This window comes from Paramisgurnus dabryanus, chromosome 10 (genome assembly GCF_030506205.2).
Source record: "Paramisgurnus dabryanus chromosome 10, PD_genome_1.1, whole genome shotgun sequence".
Classification (NCBI taxonomy): domain Eukaryota; kingdom Metazoa; phylum Chordata; class Actinopteri; order Cypriniformes; family Cobitidae; genus Paramisgurnus; species Paramisgurnus dabryanus.
The window spans coordinates 31569694-31583618 of record NC_133346.1 but is presented as its reverse complement, the minus strand read 5'-3'; positions in this window follow the sequence as shown (position 1 = coordinate 31583618).

Sequence of the window (13925 nt, the reverse complement as noted above, 5' to 3'; positions counted from 1 at the left end):
GTACATATTATGGTTCAGATGGTATAAGCCAAGATAAAAATATTTTAATGTTTTAGTGCATTATATGTCAGGAACAGCAGAGAGAGAACCCAAGTGCAAAAGGATGTTGGGGTTTAACAGAAAACATTTTATTACATATTATGACACAAAAACAAAAACCCACGAGGGGGTAAACACATTAAACAAGAGGCTTGACAAAGACTTAACACTAAACTAGACTCACAATTAGACAGATAAACTAGACTAGATATTTTGACTAGAATAGACAAGACTGGATCACATGGACAATACAAAATGAACCTGCACAGAAACAAGGACAAGAGAACATTATATAAGAGAAACTAAACAAGATAACGAGGAGGGAACAGGTGATGGGAATAAGTAATAATTAACAATAAGCAGGAGGACGAGGGGGCGGGGACAAATGACAAGACACCGGAGGCACATGCCACAGTAAACAAGGCATGAGCCTCCACATAAGGCCTGGGACTGCCAGAACTCTGCCACCATGACAAAATACAAATATAACACAAGACCTCAAGGCAGAGTCCTGACATTATAACAATTATATTTTGTAAATATTCATTAATAAAATGAAAACCAAGCAAAAACTAAATGTTTGACAATGGGAAATTATTTGCATTAAGAACAGCAAATGTGATTATACATACAGTATTAACAAATTCTTTTCCTTGATCAGTCAGAATTTGTTTTGGTGAATATTAGTCAAATTGATCAACTATTGAAAAGCCTAATTACTTTAGTACCTAATCTTTCAGAATTGATTTAAGACAAATCTGCAATACCTGTATAGGGGTGTATTCAACCATCTTCTTTATATCACATTCTTTTGACTGACATACAACACAACTGGTAACCTTCAGGAAAACAAACATTATTCAGTTATTACACTTTTACAAGTAAGAGTTCATCAAAATAAATATGTTGACATATGTGAATTACTGAACATATCTTTGTTTACACTGATGGCTTTCATTTACGTTATGGTTAATACATCCTTTGATTACTTTCATACTGCTTAAAAGAGACTTTGTATGTTCTAATATTGATGTTCATTCACTTGCATTGAATATTCAATGACTTGAGAAGTAAACTATTAATCTTTAGGTGATCTATTCCTTTAAACTGCATGCATGCGAAGTATAATCACTTTTAGCATGTTGTAAAATAAGTACCTACCCAACCATCAATGTCTGAAGTCATTCCAGGCAAGTAGTATCTCTTGCAGATGGCACCCCTAGTTTTAATTTGGCCGCAATGAGCTCCAAATGGACTGCAGTGGAATTCTTTAAACACCTGGTCAGCAGCCTCCGACCCACAAAGAACTTTAACTTTTAGTTCCTTAGCTGTGCCTTTGTTTTTAACATAGTAAAGCTCTCCATCTATAAATAAGTGCAAACCATGTTAAGTACCCAGAACAGTATGTAGAAAACATATAGTACAGGAACAAAATAAAACCTCTAGCTGTTACAGGTTTGTATATGGGTTGTTTATCACTACTGAAAAGACCATCTTAAACCAGACTGGGAGACCAGCTTAAACCAACCAACCATCCAGGCTGGTTTTAAGTTTTTTTTTTCATTAGAGTTGGCTGTTATACCTAAAGTTTACTTAAAAGTACACTTTTATTCACCAGTAGGTAGGCCAGTGTAGTGTAGTACCCAGAAATACTTATGTAACCCAGGTTAATTTCTATATACACATTTGTTCATTTTCTAAGTTTCTTCATTTATTTATTTATTTGTTTAATTATTTATTTATTTTGGGGAAAACATGACAATATGGTGCTTTATAATATAAGAGTATATTTAAATGGAAAGGTACATGTTCAGACATGTTTCTGTGAGAAGGTGTGTTTAGTGTGATAGGATTGGTTAAAACACGGGTTAAACCCGCCTTCTGTCTGATGTGAGTTCGATGATTGGTTTGGACGGGTGTCTGTAAAGGGAGATGGAGAGAGAAAGTGAGGAGGAGAGGATGATGTGATGTTATCAACACGATAATATGTAATGTTTAGTCGAATGAAACTCGTGTAATTTAAGTGTTTAAACACCGTTTTTTTTCCGTGGTGAAGTCAGTGTGACAATCCAACGTAGTCAGCATGACACGGTTTGGAAGAATAACTGTTAGTTTAACGCTGAATTGCCATTACATGGTCGGCGGGGATTTTGATCAAGTTCATCATTTGCACCGACGCAGTAACGGACATCCTTTGTAATTTAGCGATTGCTATGAACTATCACTATATGGGGTGAGAGCCAGACAGGACCGCCGCTGTGGAGTTCAAATAACGCACATAATTGCAAAGTGTTGGAGTTTCTCGGACGCTGTGGGAAGATCGTAAAGTTTGCCGGTTGAGCACAGATTTCCATACCAATCTAACGGGTGACGCAAAACGCCGACTCCTATCGGATACCATCAGGTACATTCCTTTCTTTTATTTGTGCTCTTATAGAGTGAAGCGGCCAGTGTTGTGTTTTGATCGGCCTCTACGCACACAAGCGACGCTCAGGCCTGCAACGGGGGGTTTGTGTGTTGTGTGTGAGTGTGTGGTATGGTGGGCCCACAATAAGTTTTCTTTACTAAGTAGCATTGTGGTTTATTTATGGTGTTTTAGTGCTTAAACACTGGGGTACAGTTTGTATTGGAGCTTGAAGTTTCGTTTTAGATTTTATGTTGGCTTGACAAAGCCTTTCCTGTTATTTCCATACTGTTCATGTAAAGATATCAATGCTATTGGTATAATTTGTTAATGACCACCGTGTATTTCATGTGAACCCAAAGAAATGTGAAGAAAAGAGAGAGTAATTGCATAACTGTTGATTTGAATTAACCCTTGAAGTGCCTGTATTATAAACAAAAGAGACTGATACACTGCATAGTAAAGTAACTTTTTATTTGTATTTTGTACGCAGTTCCACTTACATTCACTGTGCTTAGTTTTTGTTCATTTATTTTTGGGGTTTAAAATAAACCTGTTGTATATATACATATTTCATTTTGTAAATTGTTATTACTTACCTGATATACTGAAGTAGTCATTTAAAAAGGGGTGCTTTGTGAATAATAGAGTAAAATTTGATAAACAGTTTAGACAGCAAGGGGTCAAAGATCAGAAGTTCACGTCGAGAGACATCAATAACAGAATCCGGGTATTAGCGTCTATAATTGGGAGGGTGAATTTAACTCAATACCTGAAGGGGGCGCTACATAAGTGGGGGCTCGTCCGGGATCCTTGTTTTCTTGCTGGTAAACTGCTGGAACATATGCAATGTACTAGAGAAAGATTTTCATAGTTTCTACTCACCTAGGGCAAGCAATCATGGAAACTGGTGATTCAGTTTGGCAAGCTGAGCTTGATGATTGGTGTCAGCAGGCAGTAATTGATCGAAAACATGCAGTGCTGTTATTGGGAGTGCCTTCAGACATTGAGGTGGCAAGAATTGAAGAGACTGTTCAAACAGTCAAAGTGTTAGGAAGGGTGAGAGTTCGAGATTGTAAAGCAGGGACAAAACCAGGGTTTGTACTTGTGCTATGTGAGTGCAAAGAAGTGATTGATCCTTCCCGCATCCCTGCAGAAGTCATACCTGAAGGAGGCAGGAAACCATGGAAAATGATAGTAGCAGACAGTGATGAATCACCAACTTCTGGGTTTGCTGCGAAGCTATCACAGCTGCTAAAGCAAGAAGGGAAGTCCTTTTCTGATCTTCAAGCTATGTTTACTCCACCCAACCCAAATGCAGGGTCCCCAGAATCGATCATTCGTGCAGTTGGGGAACTGCTGGAAAAGACTGCCAAACCTGTCAGTGATGGAAGTGCATACCGACGCTTAAGGATATTTTCAGGGGCTATCCCTGTTCCGGCGAGTGAAGAGGGGTTGGAGAGCTGGATGGATCAAGCTAGAATGATGGTTGTGGAGTGTGAATGCTCGGAGAAAGAGAAACGCCGACGCATCATTGAAAGCTTAAAGGGTTCAGCTCTAGATGTAGTGAAGGCTGTCAGATTTTCCAACCCAGAGGCAACGTCCCTACAGTATCTTGAAGCTCTGGAGGGTGCTTTTGGAACACCTGAAACAGGCGAAGACTTATATTTCGCTTTCAGGTTGTTAAGGCAGAATGTTGGAGAAGCTCTCTCTGATTTTTTGAAGAGGCAGGAAAAGTCTTTGACTAAAGTGGTGCAAAAAGGTGGACTGCTCGGGAGGAATGTGGACCAAGCAAGAGTCGAGCAGCTAATTCGAGGAGCTGTTGAGTCTGATTTGATGTTGCTTCAGCTAAGGTTGAGAGAAAGGCGTGAAAACCCACCTACTTTTCTAGCTCTCCTTAATGAGATAAGGGAGGCTGAAGAAAGCGAAGCAGCCAGGCAAACTCTGGGGTTCACTACCAAGTCTGCTGCCAAGTTGCGAGAGAAATCATTCAGTTTGGCTGGGGTGAGAGAATTAAAAGCTGAAATTCAAGAGCTCCGTACAAAAGTAATGGACAGACCTACTACAGTACCTGAGTCAGAGGTGGTGTTGGAGTCAAAGCGTTTACCAGGAAGGAGAGGGGGTGACACAGGGGGAGATTCAGAGCTTCAATCATTGAAGAAACAGGTACAAAGACTTGAAGAGCAGTTGTCTTCGCTGAGTGTCAGACAATCTTCACAAGTGACAAGAGATGCACAACCTCTAAAGCAGGCTGATGTTTCTGTTAAAGCTAGATCTGAGAAGACTAAGGAAGATTACTTTTGTTACAAATGTGGGGAGGATGGCCACATTGCCCCGAAGTGCCAAGGTCCTGAGGATTATGCTCGCGTGATACAGAAGCTGGTGCGGTCATTACGGCAAGCCAAAAGTACCAAAATGGACCAAAGTAGCAGTAAGGATGGTAAAACCAGTTTTTCACGGAAAAGTCAGACCGTTGTGGTTGAGGAAAATAGTCTTCCTGTAGGGTTAGTAGGTCCAATCCTAACAATCAATATGAAGGTTAATGGGCAGCCCTGTGAAGCCTTACTAGATAGTGGGTCTCAAGTCACTATCATCTTTGAGTCGTGGTACGCTAAATATCTATCCTCTGCACCCATTCAGCCTCTCTCTGGTTTGTCCATTTGGGGTCTTAGCACAGCCAGCTATCCCTACAAAGGATATGTTTTGGTAGATGTTAAATTTCCTGCTTCGGTCATGGGCGTTGAAGAGAATGTTTCTGTCCTTGCACTGATTTGTCCTGATCCTGAAGGTCCCGAACAAGTACCATTGTAATCATTGGCACCAATGCAAGTTTTTTCAAACGTCTGATAGGGATCTGCACAGAAGATCATGAAACAGATGTAGCACACATGTTAAGAATTCAACTACACAATCTGGAAGTGACATCACCTATAAAAAGTGTAGGTGAGAAGCCTGTTGATCTACCTGCTGGGAGAGTGAAATGGGCTGGCCCAGGTGCTTGTGTTATTCCCTCTAGGGGAGAAATGTGTGCTGTTTGTACAGTGGAATCGCAAAATCCATTGGAGAAGGACATTTTCCTTGTAGAAACTCCATCGGGGGATGTGTTGCCTGCTGGACTTTTCATTGTTCCAGTCGTACTACATTCTTCTGCTGTGGAGGAGAACAAGTGCAAAGTGTTAATCAAAAATGAGACATGCAAAGATGTAACTATCCCAATCGGGACAGTTGTGGCTCATGTATTCCCTACAGATACAGTGACCGTGGCATCTGACATACAAACAAAGTCTAAATGCATTGATCCAAAGCTGTTTGATTTCAGAAAATCCACCATTCCAAAAGAGTGGGAAGATCGACTTCGGCAGAAATTGTCTGAAAAAGGGAATGTGTTTTCTCTTGAAGAATGGGACGTGGGATTAGCAAGGGATGTCAAACATCGGATCCGGCTAAGTGACCCTAGACCATTTAGAGAACGATCCCGACGTATTGCTCCAGCTGACATTGACGATGTCCGACGACACCTCAAGGACCTGTTGGCGGCGGGGATTATTAAAGAATCCCGAAGCCCTTACGCTTCCCCAATCGTGATTGTCCGTAAAAAGAGTGGAGCAATACGTATGTGTGTGGATTATCGCACATTGAATAGCAGAACTCTGCCAGACCAGTACACTACTCCACGCATTGATGATGCTTTGGACTGTCTCGCTGGAAGCAAGTGGTTCTCCGTCTTAGATCTTCGGAGCGGCTATTATCAAATAGCCATGGCTGACGAGGATAAGGAGAAAACTGCCTTCATATGTCCCTTGGGATTCTATGAGTTTGAACGAATGCCACAGGGTGTTAGTGGGGCCCCTGCGACATTCCAGAGGCTCATGGAGCGTGCAGTCGGAGACATGCATCTGTTGGAGGTTATAGTGTATCTTGATGATATTATTGTTTTCGGGTCCACCCTAGAAGAACATGAGGAGAGGCTGCTTAAAGTCTTAACACGGTTGGAGGAGTACGGTTTGAAAATCTCACTTGATAAATGCCAACTCTGCATGCCCCAGGTTAAGTATGTGGGCCATATTGTCTCCGCTAATGGTGTTGCTCCTGATCCGGAGAAGATAGAAGCCGTTTCTAAATGGAAGATGCCCACAGATCTGAAGACCTTAAGATCCTTCTTGGGATTTTGTGGGTTTTATCGAAGGTTTGTCAAGAATTACTCCGCAATCGTGCGACCCCTGACTGAACTCACCAAAGGGTATCCTTCGGCTGGAGGAGATGGAAAACGGACAACAGAGGGGAAGTACTTTAAAGAGTCAGAGCCATTTGGTGAGCGGTGGAATGAAGACTGTACTGAGGCCTTCAAAACCATAATATACTGTCTCACTCATGCACCTGTCCTGGCCTTTGCTGACCCTACGAGGGCTTATGTTCTACATGTGGATGCAAGCTTGAATGGCTTAGGGGCAGTACTGAACCAAGAGTATCCTGAAGGGCTCCGCCCAGTTGCATATGCCAGCAGGAAACTAAGTACAACAGAACAGAGATATCCTACTCATCAGCTTGAGTTTTTGGCATTGAAGTGGGCGGTAGTCGACAAATTTCATGATTATCTTTATGGAGTGAAATTTGTAGTAAGAACTGACAATAACCCGCTAACTTATGTGCTCACTACAGCAAAGTTGAATGCCACAGGACATCGCTGGCTGGCTGCTTTATCCACATATGACTTTAGTGTTCAGTATAAGCCAGGACGTCATAATATAGACGCTGATGTGCTGTCTCGCTATCCTTTGTCAGAGGAGTCACCTGTTGAATGGATGGAAATACCCCAATCAGGAGTAAAAGCAATCTGTCAAAGAGTAGCAAGCGACAAAAATGAGGAACATGTCGCCAGATTGGTTGATCAATTGGGTGCTGATGCAAGTATGGTTCCGCCCATTTATGCTTGCCTTACACAGTTAGAATCAGGGAATTTGAAACAGCTGACTTGTGGTGAACTTCAGATTGCTCAAGACAATGATCCAGTCATTGGGCCTGTGAAGCTAGCTGTGGAAAAAGGACAAGTACTTACCTCTGGCACAAGTTCCAACCCACGGGTGACTTTATTGCAGAGACAGGGCTCCAAGTTGATCATCCAAGATAAGCTACTGTACAGAGTGTCCAGCAATTCCTGTAGTGAAGAGAAAAAACAACTTGTGTTACCTCAACAGTTCCATCAACAAGTAATGTACTCTCTACATGATGATGCAGGACACTTAGGCATCGAACGAACTACAGAGCTTGTTAAGGATAGGTTTTACTGGCCTCAAATGACTTCTGAGATTGAGACATATATCAAGAACTGTGGAAGATGCATAGCCAGAAAGTCTTTGCCAGGGAAACGCGCTCCTTTAAATAACATCACAAGTAATGGGCCTATGGAATTGATTTGTATTGATTTTTTGTCAATAGAGCCAGATTCCAAAGGAGTAGCTAATGTCCTGGTCATCACTGACCATTTCACGCGCTATGCTCAAGCTTACCCGACAAAAGATCAGAAAGCAGCAACGGTTGCAAAAATCCTCTGGGAGAAGTTCTTTGTGTATTACGGGTTGCCAGCTCGTATACATTCGGACCAAGGGAGAGATTTTGAAAGTAGGCTGATAAAAGAACTCTTGGGAATGCTAGGGATAAAAAAATCAAGAACGACACCCTACCACCCTCAGGGAGACCCACAGCCGGAGCGATTTAATAGAACGTTGCTTTCCATGCTGGGCACTTTGGATTCTACTAAAAAACACAACTGGAGTCAGTATATCAGCAAACTAGTGCATGCATACAATTGCACTAAAAACGAGGCTACAGGGTACTCACCCTACTTCCTTTTATTTGGGAGAGAAGCCCGTTTGCCAATTGATGTGTGTTTTGGCACTACTCCAGTCAGGGAACGAGGACAGACATACCAGAAGTATGTAGAGGATTTGAAAACAGATCTTCAGAAAGCCTATAACCTTGCTTCTGAAACTGCACTGAAGAGTCATCAGAGGAATAAACGCCTCTATGATCAAAAGGTGAGATTTCAAGATATAAGGCCTGGTGACCGTGTGCTAATTCGAAATCTGAGTTTCACTGGTAAACACAAATTGGAGGATAAGTGGAATTCAGCTCCTTATATTGTTCTTGAAAAGCTTAACAATTTGCCAGTGTACAAACTCAAACCTGAAGAAGGGATAGGTGGACTCAGGACAATGCACAGGGATCATCTTTTACCAGTTGGAGAATTAGTAAGGATGTCAAAACCTGTAAGTAGCCCAGAAGTTTCTCAAAGACCAAAGACCAGGTCTAGAGCTGCAAAAGAGCACAAAGGACTATCGGGGAAGAAAAGACCACTAGACAGTCCTGAAGCAGTGGATGATTCTTCAGAGAGTGATGAGGAAAGACATGAGTACTACTCTTCAGACTGGTCTGGACAGTGGACACCGTTAACTCCTGATTTTCATCATAGTTTTGAGGTCAACAAGGATGAAGTAACTGCTCAAACCGACAGTGAATCTCAACCTTCAGGAGAAGATGAAGTTGTGGAGGAAACCTGTGAAAACGGTGATTCTAGATTAGGAGAAGAGGAAAGTTTTGAAATGGAAGAACACAGCTCAGGAAGTGCTTCAGATTTGGATCCTGAACCCATGGAACAACGTCCTAAAAGAGAGCGGAAACCTGTGTCTAAGTTAAGCTATGATGAACTAGGCAAGCCCAGTGACCGAACTGTGACAGTTGTGCACAGAGGAATAGTTATCTATCTGACAGATTCCTCCGAAATTGAACTTTGCTCCTCAGAAAGAGATCAACATTTATCTAAGTGTGTAAGATGTTCTAGAATAAGTTCAAGTTCTAAGAATAGCCTAATCATTCATATGTAAAAGTAGTATACTCATGGGGACATGAGAATTTCAGAAGGGGGAGAATGTAACCCAGGTTAATTTCTATATACACATTTGTTCATTTTCTAAGTTTCTTCATTTATTTATTTATTTGTTTAATTATTTATTTATTTTGGGGAAAACATGACAATATGGTGCTTTATAATATAAGAGTATATTTAAATGGAAAGGTACATGTTCAGACATGTTTCTGTGAGAAGGTGTGTTTAGTGTGATAGGATTGGTTAAAACACGGGTTAAACCCGCCTTCTGTCTGATGTGAGTTCGATGATTGGTTTGGACGGGTGTCTGTAAAGGGAGATGGAGAGAGAAAGTGAGGAGGAGAGGATGATGTGATGTTATCAACACGATAATATGTAATGTTTAGTCGAATGAAACTCGTGTAATTTAAGTGTTTAAACACCGTTTTTTTTCCGTGGTGAAGTCAGTGTGACAATCCAACGTAGTCAGCACGACACGGTTTGGAAGAATAACTGTTAGTTTAACGCTGAATTGCCATTACATGGTCGGCGGGGATTTTGATCAAGTTCATCATTTGCACCGACGCAGTAACGGACATCCTTTGTAATTTAGCGATTGCTATGAACTATCACTATATGGGGTGAGAGCCAGACAGGACCGCCGCTGTGGAGTTCAAATAACGCACATAATTGCAAAGTGTTGGAGTTTCTCGGACGCTGTGGGAAGATCGTAAAGTTTGCCGGTTGAGCACAGATTTCCATACCAATCTAATGGGTGACGCAAAACGCCGACTCCTATCGGATACCATCAGGTACATTCTTTTATTTGTGCTCTTATAGAGTGAAGCGGCCAGTGTTGTGTTTTGATCGGCCTCTACGCACACAAGCGACGCTCAGGCCTGCAACGGGGGGTTTGTGTGTTGTGTGTGAGTGTGTGGTATGGTGGGCCCACAATAAGTTTTCTTTACTAAGTAGCATTGTGGTTTATTTATGGTGTTTTAGTGCTTAAACACTGGGGTACAGTTTGTATTGGAGCTTGAAGTTTCGTTTTAGATTTTATGTTGGCTTGACAAAGCCTTTCCTGTTATTTCCATACTGTTCATGTAAAGATATCAATGCTATTGGTATAATTTGTTAATGACCACCGTGTATTTCATGTGAACCCAAAGAAATGTGAAGAAAAGAGAGAGTAATTGCATAACTGTTGATTTGAATTAACCCTTGAAGTGCCTGTATTATAAACAAAAGAGACTGATACACTGCATAGTAAAGTAACTTTTTATTTGTATTTTGTACGCAGTTCCACTTACATTCACTGTGCTTAGTTTTTGTTCATTTATTTTTGGGGTTTAAAATAAACCTGTTGTATATATACATATTTCATTTTGTAAATTGTTATTACTTACCTGATATACTGAAGTAGTCATTTAAAAAGGGGTGCTTTGTGAATAATAGAGTAAAATTTGATAAACAGTTTAGACAGCAAGGGGTCAAAGATCAGAAGTTCACGTCGAGAGACATCAATAACAGAATCCGGGTATTAGCGTCTATAATTGGGAGGGTGAATTTAACTCAATACCTGAAGGGGGCGCTACACTTAAGTAGTACTTACAAAGCTGTGTTGTGTGTTACTTGTTACTAAGTAATTTAATAAGTTGATAACAACAATGCATGGTTACATTTTAGTGTAGTTCCAATTCTTGCGATTAACTGGTTACTTAATAGCATTAATATTACCAAGATATTGGCTGTTTAATAATACTTAAAAGCCCATATTGAAGCCTGATTCTGTAAAACCTTATTCTAACTCTTTCACCGCCAGCATTGTTTTTAGTTACCAGCCAGCACCAGCATTTTTTTTATGATTTTCACAAAAGTTTAATAGATACAATATATCAAATTAAAGAACAGACCCTCTGTTTCCAAACAAAAATGATTTCATCCTGTCTATTTGATCTCTTTTCAAAAATACCACATTTTGAGAGAAAAGCTGAGAAAATTCGATTTTTGTAAAGGACTTTTGTTAGAGATCAAATTCAGAGTGAGAATCAAAACATACATGGACCTTTAAACTGTTTTTGGACTTAGTGGATGCTTATAAGTTGGGCAAGAGCGCCATCTTGTGGGCAATAGCGTCTTAATTGACAAGATAACTCATTCATGGTGAGAAAAGAGTTAATCCTACCCAATTCCTACCAATAGTTAAACTTAACAACTACTTTACTAAGAATTAATAGGCAGTAATTAAGACTAGGATGCAAAAGTAGTTAGTTAAGTAAAATTGGACCTTAAAAAGTATGACCAGAATTTATGTGCGTTTATGCTTTATTCGAGCAGTTTCATTTTTTTATCATTTACTAAATATGATATATACAGTAATTAGTAACTAATGACAAATCTGTCACCCTTTGTTGCTGACGCTGGATATTAATTTTTTGAAATGAAATCAACAATTTCTTTAAACGTTTTAGAGTCCATTTTCAAAGATTCTGAAGTAGTTTATTTTAATCTTTAATTGTGCATCATGAGTTTACCATTATAATCCATCTGTTTGGTGCCTTATGTGTAAGGTGTTTTAAAAAGCCACCTGTGTTAGGAGTTGTAAAAGCCATCTGTGTGGTACAGCTGTCTGTATTCATGTTTCAGGGCACAAAGGGTTTTAGTATTAGCAAATAGCCAAGGGTCAAATAGGTCACAGGAAGGAGCCACGGGTCTGAGGAATGTCATGTGTTTCTTTGGATTACAACTCCTGTGTTGTTTTGGCCATAAGGGGAGGGAACTAGGACCTGTATATTACCAAGCCAGGGCTCAGAGGAGCAGACTGATTTGGGGAATCCTCCCAGGACCTTGGTTCTGGGGGGGATTCACCAGGGGAGTCTCGGCTTTTTATTTGTCCGGATAATAAAAGTCTATCTCTTGAAATCAAAACCTAAGACTGAAGATTGTTTCATTGGAGGAAAATGAAAACCACAACATTTGGTGCCGAAACCCGGGATAGAAAAGAGCTGGACAGTCACACCACCTGGGCGAACCTGACGAGCAACACAAACAACGTATGGCCATAAGGTAAGCACTTTTTGCTTATTAAATTAGGTTTGTGTTGTTTGCCAGACTTTGCTCAACGTGGTGAGAAATTTAAGCTCTTCTAAATTTAAGAACCATATATGTGAACTGGGTTTTGATTTCAAGGATACAATCTAACTAAGGCATGCATGCATGAATCTGTATTTGACTTACTGGGGGATGGCTTTGTTGATCACAGTGACTTGAAAACAGATTTTAAGTGAAGAGAACGCGTAATTGTTGCCTATGTCTGTGGGTACATAGAAGTCTGTGCTTGTGGTTGGAAGTGGATGGCACAGAGGTCAATGTCGTGTGGTTGGAAGTGTTTATCGATATTGACAGTATACCGTGTAAAAGTGGTATATTTTATTGTTTTAATTAACGACCGTGTTGATGGAGGTGTAATGGTCATTCGATTTGGGTATATAAGGTGATATCAAGAGGTGGCATAAAAGGTTTTATGTATGAAAATACATGTACTCTCTGTGTTTGAATTTTGAGTGTGTATGCAGCTGCAGAGTGTGTGTGAGTGAGAGAAATGTGAACTTGCATCTGGCAGGCAGGGAGAGAGTTTCCCTTAGGCAGTCTCTGCGGGCTGTTAAGGGGGGTTTAATTGCTGTCCTGTGAGTGTAGGGTGAATGAATACTGTGTTATAGTGTGGAAGAATGAGCCCTAAGGAAATAAATAAATAAAATAAATAGAGCCCAATTAAATACATAAAGGGTTGTACATAAATGCTAATGGGTTATTATTGAAAAATGGTTGGGTTAACAATTTGGTTTATAGGTTATCAAGCATACATTTGAAATTTAAGGTTTGGTCAAACAATTTACACCAGATGGGATATCAAAAAGAGCACAGAACCAGAGACTACAGCTAACTTTCTCGATGGGCAATGCAATCAGGTGGCCACCTATTAATCAATCAATTTTGCTTGTTTAAAGATTGTATTGTTCACCTGAGAGTGCTCGGGGTGGTCAAATCACAAATGCTCTTCCAAATTTAAGAATAAAAAGGGGAAATTAAAGATTACTAGATTAAATTATAAGAATAAAGGGTTTCATTTTCAAAAGGAATGTGGGCTAGGACAGATGATGGTTTATTGTGTGAATGAGTTTTATTTTTTGTCGTTGAGTGGCTTGGATAAAGATTTAATGTTAAGTTGAGAAAATGCCTAAGAAGTTTCGCGAACCTGAGTGTTACCGTGTCAGGGCAGACACGTTGGGGTTCGGAGAGAAGAGTACTTAAATCCTGTAGGTCAGGTACAATCTATGTGTTATTTGTCTTGTTGTTTTGAAAGGCCCGGGCTGATAAGAGATATTGTTTTTGTTTTATTTGTCATGTCGTATTGGTAAATTGTGTAAGTGAATCTTTTCCACGTTGATGGAAGTGAAGTGGAATGATGAACTTGGCCAGGTAGTCTAGATAGAGTTGTTTTATTTTATTTGTGTGAGGATGTATTGTGTCTGTGATATAAAGAGTCTGTGTGTGAATGTATGAGATGGCAAGAGTGGGGGCTGAGTGAGCAGTGGGTGTGTCTTTCTTCTGTGGCTCTGC